General features: G+C 35.0%; 1 long non-coding RNA gene across 1 annotated transcript; it reads right to left on the bottom strand.

The window, feature by feature from the left end:
* Positions 1-3998: 3998 nt before the first annotated feature.
* Positions 3999-5983, bottom strand: LOC138692287 (uncharacterized). Its single transcript, XR_011330044.1, has 3 exons — positions 5796-5983; positions 4271-4439; positions 3999-4166 (listed from the first exon to the last, which is right to left on the bottom strand). It is a non-coding gene; the product is annotated as an uncharacterized lncRNA (long non-coding RNA).
* Positions 5984-7968: the final 1985 nt, after the last annotated feature.

Below are 7968 nucleotides of genomic sequence, written 5' to 3'. Positions count from 1 at the left end.
TTTCAAAATCCACAAAATTTATCCGATTTGTTTTAAATTGATCATGGATGCTAAGTATGTTATTAGTAATGGACATACTAAGTTTCAACTTTCTAAGTACAATAGTTCTGTAAATATTAATAATTTTATAAAACTTTATATCGTTTGATATAAAATGCTCCATGCACCATATTGTAAGAAATTTTCAATATTTCTTTTTATTTATATGTTCAGAGAAGGTATATAAATAATGATAAGTATTTGTTTATTATGGGAATAATATAGTAATACAGTTATCTTGATTTTAATTTCATACTTTTAAGGGCACAAAATCAAAAACTAACATCGGAATATCAAAATAAAGATAATAAAAATGGAAAAAAAACAAATTTTCATTTTTTCATCAGTTTTGTTCGAAAATTTCACCTCTGCCTCCCCTTAAAAGATATAAACAATAAGAGACTGATACTACAAAACAGAAGATGGAGGAGATATGAGACATTGCAAATATTAGGGATCTACATGCATAATACACGTTTTGACACTCTTTGTCAAGTTGACTCCTAATATCCACAGCACTTCATATCCTGTCAAGGTGTGAATGTGGAATATGGGCCAAACCTTGTCCACTTTGGCCAATGATATGGATGCACCGATTATGCAAGATTTAAAGTTTTGATGTAGGCGATAAATGGCCAGAAAATTTTGAAGCCCTCTCATTCTAACACGCACTCTAATTCACGACAAGGAATCCTGCAGCTCCAATCCTTTCTCGGTTTATTCGGATACTATTCTCATACATTCCTTACTTTGCTACCTAATATATTTAAATGATCTTACAAAGAAAGATGGCCCGTTTGATTGTAATGAACTCCAGCCAACAGTATCCAATTTGAGATATTGACAAGCTCTTTTTAATGACCTAGTCTAAAGTACTCTGGTTTTAAGTGACCATACTAGCAACATCACTAGGAGCTACTTCGTTACAAAAAATAAGAAATATTTTATTACCATCCCATGCCATATACATCCAGAGATCTCCCATAGTACAACCATATTCTAACCATATTTCGAGTGACTCCCACTTTTAAATATAATGTAGAAACAGCCTGAATGTTCTGTGGTGTTTATTACTTTATATACGGTACACATAGCACTGGGGATTGTTACACAAATTTATCTACACAACAGATAAGCTTAAATACCGATAGAAACTATAAGCATTGTTAAAATGCACAAAGGTTCTTACAATCCCTTAATGATGCACATTGTAGTTTTTGTAGAAATATTCAGTAATATATTTTGCACAGAAATTAAAAGCTACTTTTTCTTAATGTGAAATAACAATGACTTTATACTTTTTGTGCGAGATAACACCTCATTTTTAAACTTAAATTTAACATTTTTGTTCACTGCGAAACAAAATCCCTATTCATACCAAAAGGCAGGGAGTTTATGAGTGAAGGTATTTACATTTATCTGATAGGCTACAAATACGAGGGAGAGTCAAAAAGTAACCTTAATAATTGGTGTATTAATTGAATATGTACAATAAGATCACAAACACTTCAACACTTTTCAATATAGTATAACAGGAACACTTGCTTTGAATGCAGTGGGGGGACTATGTTGAAAAGTGATGACATGTTTGCAGTCTTATTGTATATATTCAATTAATAAAACAATTATTAAGGTTACTTTTTTATTCTCCTTCATATATCGATGTAATATGATGGTACATTGAAAGAAATGTAATGCCCAAACATTTTTTAAAGAATTAAAAAATCATGCACTTCCATGAACACCTCAAAATTAATTTCTTTACATCACCATTATTTTCTCCCTACAGTCTCAAAGATGATCAGGTATAATATGAATGCACAAAGACCCCTGACACTCTAGACACCCAGGCAATTTTTCTTCCTCAAGAAAAATTCAGTGAGAGTCGACCCCGGGAATCGAACCCGGGACACCAAAACCTTTGATAATTTACTATTTTATTTTTAGAATTTTATACCTCCAACAACTAAAAGAGTGTTGTAAATAATGATTTACTAAAGTATTAAATATGTGATTTTGAACATACAACAGTATTTTACTGGGGATGCGATCCTACATGAAACTTAATTCAACACCCGTAGACTAAATTTGAATCTTTTGACAAAAAAACATTGCTATTTCAGATTGGAGTTAACATACACAGTAATACATAAAAAAATAATATAGATGTCAGTCTAAAAGACACCTCAAAACAGAGGTCTGCAAACTGGTCATCATGCCGATGGGAGTTGTGATGGTATTGAATACAACCCGCTAAACATAGGGAGCATCAAAGAGACAAAGGGGGCATTTATCTATCAATGATGGTGTACAAAAATTTAGTGTTCTTCAGGTTTCACTCAAATGTTTATAATTTATCTACATACTCTAAGTATTTAAGTTTAAAATTTATATTCTTCCATTTTATCTTAATTTTTACTGTGTCAAAAACATATAGCGAGATTATAATAATTGGCTAATATTCCTCTATTACCAAGTAAGTTTTCGTCTTTTTAAGGAATCATCATCATCATCATCATCATCATCATTATTATTATTATTATTATTATTACTATTATTATTTTACAATTTTAACTAAAAATGTTCCCAAATGCAAACATAGCTACTATCTTGGCAGCAAATAAAGAAAAGGGATAGATATTTTGCTTTCAGAAGTATCATTTTAAATAAATATAAATCTAACGATTGCATTGTGTTTTCAAATGTATCAGCCTGTAAATCCGCTTCTTTCAGATAACTGACTCATTCATTCCTTATCAAGTGAACAGGTTCAAAACTTTCCTGGTGAAATGCGGGAATTATCATTTGTTTACTGTTATTACTCGCTACATTCTATGCTGCCCTACGGTTTTAACTTACAATATTTGCCAGAGTAAATAAAATTAATAATAGTGAAAAAATCTCAGTTTGAGAATATTCCCAAAAACATCCGGAATATTCTCAAATCTCTTCCCCCCAGGAATACACCCATATCCCAACACTATGTGGCTCAAAGGTGTTTCATAGAGATTTAGTCAGTTACAACAAGTATTCCAATAGTACACAGAAGTAACATTCTTGTAAGACATTGTGATACTCACAGGGGGGAGTAGTCCACCAGGTTTGCATTGGCCAGGCATCTGGGACACGGCAGCACGCGACACTGAACGTCCAAGTCTGATTTGTCTAAGTCCTGGGTTCTGAAATTTGTGACAGTCTAGAAGAGGTTAGTTTAGGCTTTTCATATGTCTTGCATATACGAGTCTGTGATATATTGGATAAGGTTAGTTTAGGTTTCCTTTCATATGTGAATCTGCGACTGATTAGGTTAGTCTTGGTATGTCTTGCATATGCTAAGTGAAGTGAAATGTCCGTTTGGCAATCATTCTGAAGTGTTGTTGTTTAGTCAACTGTCCGAAGAAAGGTTTCAACTTCATAAGCGAGACCAATAAGATATCACTTACGAGGCAACTAAATAAAGGGTAGAAGGGCCAATTCTACCTCTTTATTCTTTCGAAATCCAACTTCTAATATGGTTTTAAGTCAAGTGACGTCCTGTATCAATTCTTCACATTTCAAAGTACGTTCTCTCTCAAAAGTAGTCAATTCTTCCACTGCTTTCGTCAAAAACGTCCTTCAGTGTCGCGTACTATAGAAACCCCGGTCAGGTTCTATCTGGAAAGAAAACAAAAAATAGGTGCACTGTACTTGGACTGTAACAACACATACTTCTATAGTACATAGACGTAATACTCTAGAAAGGCACTGCAATACTCACCGGTCTTCTACGGAGGTATTCTTCTGCGGAGCATCTGCGCCACAGCAGCCTGACATCCAGGTGGTTGATTCTGCAGTTCTTCCTTAGAGGCAACAAAACAAAACGGGTACAATGTAGTTGACCAGTTACATCAAGACTTTCAATAGTACACAGAAGTAAATTCTGGTAAGACACTGCAATACTCACAGGTATTCTTCTCCGGAGATATTCTTCTGCAGGTATTCTCCTCCAGAGATATTCTTCTTTCTTCTGCGGTGGTTTCTTCTTTCTTCTGCGGTGGTTTCCTCTTTCTTCTGCGATGGTTTCTTCTTTCTTCTGCGGAGCATCTGGGGCATGGCAGCCTGACGTTCAAGTGATTCTGCAGTTCTTCCTTAGAGACAACAAAACAAAACGGGTGCAATGTAATTAACCAGTTACATCAAGAATTTCAGTAGTACACAGAAGTAAATTCTGGTAAGACACTACAATACTTACAGCTTTGTTAGTTATGGTGCAGAACTCCATTAATTACAGTCACAGCATTGGGTCGATGTAACGCATCTGCACAGCGGGTTTCTTCTTTCTTCTGCGGTGGTTTCTTCTCTCTTCTGCGGTGGTTTCTTCTTTCTTCTGCGGTGATATTCTTCTGATTCTGCAGTTCTTCCTTAGAGGCAACAAAACAAAACGGGTAAAATGTAGTTGAACAGTTACAACTAAGGAGCGATTTCTATGTAATTAAATATTATTTTTGCGTGTGATAAAACACAATTAACAAAGTTAAAAATTCCGAACATGAAGTTTCAAGTTTAAAACCCGAATTTTATTTCACAGAAAAACACATATTTTCACAAAAAAATTATGTAAATACATATTTTCAGGAAATCTATTAAAAACACATAAATCTTGGAGTTTTTTTACTTAAATAATTTTTTACAAGAACTTTTAAACATTTTAAAACTAAATCAATTATGTCACTCAGAAGTATGTTAACTTTTTAAGAATTCTTGGTTGTTTCGAGTTTCTATGCACTGTGTGGTGTATCCGTGATCCATTTTTGTAATAGTTTCGCATGAAGTTCTGAGAACTGCTAGGCAGCATATCAGTGTTATTATTAGAGAATAAATTAACGTGGACAAGGAGGAAAGATCTTGCAACACATAATTAGGAATGTTTATTGTTGCTGAAGATGATTTCATTCCACGCTTTGTTTGTGAAACACAACAGATAAGAGCTCTGGTATGAACATTATTTAATTTAAACAAATCTCTCGCCTCTCGCTCATGTCCATCAAGTAAGGCAATACGTCTTGTTGTGATTCCCTGTTATCAGGCTTCGTCAATCAATATCCTTCAAGATATACTGAAAGATGGTTGTTTAAAAACCGATTTGGCTTTCCTATTAGCAAATCTAAGCTTTTTATGTGACTCCATAAAAAAACTCGAAACATCCAAAAACCTGTTGTCTGAAACAGGGAGATGCGTGCCATGAAAATTAAACTAGACTCGCTACCAGGTTCAGAAGTACAAGTACTAAGGGACAAATTCCAGAATGTGTTTGGCAAAAACAGTGGATATAAAAAAAATGTGTGAAGTAGGTGTTTGTGACATTCCTCTCTTTAAAAATGCATGTCTGACGGCCTGTGATGTGGAAAGATCGTTTTCACAGTATAAGTCGTCATTCAGAGATAATCGGCATGCATTTGTGATGGAGAATTTGGAGGCGACCTTTGTTATTCACTGCAATTCTCGGCCAACTACTAGCACTCAAGTGTGGTTGGTGAGTACCTAGTAACATTTTTTTTTTCCAAGCTGAGTAAGGCATTTTTGTCATATTTAAAAAAATATATCTATATATATATATATATTTTTTTTTTTTATTTTTAGCAAATATTTTCGTACTTTTTAGCACATAAAAATTAATATATTTAAATTTTTTAGCACATAAACATCCGCTCCCTAGTTACAACAAGGATTTCAGTAGTACACAGAAGTAAATTCTGGTAAGACACTGCAATACTTACAGCTTTGTTGGTTATGGTGCAGAACTCCATCAATTACAGAACACAGCATTGGGTCGACATAACGCATCTGCACAGCGTTGGGCAGGTATTCTTCCTGCGGTGGTTTCTTCTTTCTTCTGCGGTGGTTTCTTCTCTCTTCTGCGGTGGTTTCTTCTTTCTTCTGCGGTGGTATTCTTCTGATTCTGCAGTTCTTCCTTAGAGGCAACAAAACAAAATGGGTGAAATGTAGTTGAACAGTTACAACAACGATTTCAGTAGTACACAGAAGTAAATTCTGGTAAGTCACTGCAATACTTACAGCTTTGTTAGTTACGATACAGAACTCCATCAATTACAGAACACAGCATTGGGTCGACATAACGCATCTGCACAGCGTTGGGCAGGTATTCTTCCTGCGGTGGTTTCTTCTTTCTTGTTTCTTCTGCAGTGGTTTCTTCTTTCTTCTGCGGTGGTATTCTTCTGATTCTGCAGTTCTTCCTTAGAGGCAACAAAACAAAACAGGTGAAATGTAGTTGAAAAGTTACAACAACGATTTCAGTAGTACACAGAAGTAAATTCTGGTAAGTCACTGCAATACTTACAGCTTTGTTAGTTACGATGCAGAACTCCATCAATTACAGAACACAGCATTGGGTCGACATAACGCATCTGCACAGCGTTGGGCAGGATTCTTCCTGCGGGGTATTCTTCTTTCTTCTGCGGTGGTTTCTTCTCTCTTCTGCGGTGATATTCTTCTGATTCTGCAGTTCTTCCTTAGAGGCAACAAAACAAAACAGGTGAAATGTAGTTGAACAGTTACAACAAGGATTTCAGTAGTACACAGAAGTAAATTCTGGTATTGTATTGTATTTGATTGCCATCATTTACATCCATGTAATGTGGACCTCACAATTTTTGTATCTGGTGCCACAATTACGTTCATTGCAGATATACCTTATATAGACACTCTTTAAATTGATCAATTCTTTCCATCTTTCAAAAACCTAACAGCTTGATTTAGATCATTCGACAATTCTCACCTTTAAAAACTTAACAACTTGATTTAGATCATCCTAAATTGCCACTTTTACGACTCTGTTCTTGATTTTCAGTACACTTATATCAAACACACACTGTTTCTGATAATACCTGTTACTAAAACATACTACCCCATTGTCCAATAAGTTCATTATTATGCCTGTTTGTTGTATGCAATTCCTTTTTCAGGTGTCACTAATTTTCTACCTATTATACTTGCTATCCTAGCTAGCCTCCTTCGCCAGACTCCTAACCTATTTTCAATTATCTCTCTCGTTATACTTAATTTCCTATTACACTTCTCTAATTCATTCAGAATTGACACTTTTAACACTTTGTTCTTGATTTTCAGATCACTTAGACTATATCGAACACACACTGTTTCTAATAATACTAGATACTAAAACTTATTACACTATTGTCCAATATGCTCGTTATTATGTCTGTTTCATGTGTACCTTTCATTTTCCGATCTCACTAATTTAGTAAATTCTGGTAAGACACTGCAATACTTACAGCTTTGTTAGTTATGGTGCAGAACTCCATCAATTACAGCAACAGCATCGGGTCGACATAACGCATCTGCACAGCGTTGGGCAGGTATTCTTCCTGCAGAGGTATTCTTCTTTCTTCTGCGGAGCATTTGGGGCATGGCAGCCTGACGTTCAAGTGATACTAAAGTTCTTCTTTAGAGACAACAAAACAAAATGGGTGCAATATAATTGACCAATTACAACAAGAGTAATACACAGAAGTAAATTCTGGTAAGACACTGCAATACTCACAGTTTCGTCAGTTATGATGCAGCACTGCATCAATTACAGCCACAGCTCTGGGTCAATGTGGCACATCTGCACAGCGTTGGGCAAGGCAGTCAGATTCTTGTACGGAGCATCTGGGGCAAGCTGATGTCCAGGGACTTCTCTATAGCACTCGACACTGAAACTTCCAACTTACATTTGTAGAGTTAGGCTTTAAGTCTGTATATATTTATTTACACTGCACATGACCAAATACCCACTGGCAGTAGTAACTTCATATTATGGTATATTTATTAATATTATACTATGTTCTAATAGAACATATTCACGATTACTCTCATAAAATCTTTGAAACGTAATTTTTTCACAGCCATCCAATTTTTAACAAATTTTAA

The sequence above is a fragment of the Periplaneta americana genome, chromosome 16 (assembly GCF_040183065.1).
Source record: "Periplaneta americana isolate PAMFEO1 chromosome 16, P.americana_PAMFEO1_priV1, whole genome shotgun sequence".
Classification (NCBI taxonomy): domain Eukaryota; kingdom Metazoa; phylum Arthropoda; class Insecta; order Blattodea; family Blattidae; genus Periplaneta; species Periplaneta americana.
This window is presented reverse-complemented; position numbering and strand designations above follow the sequence as displayed.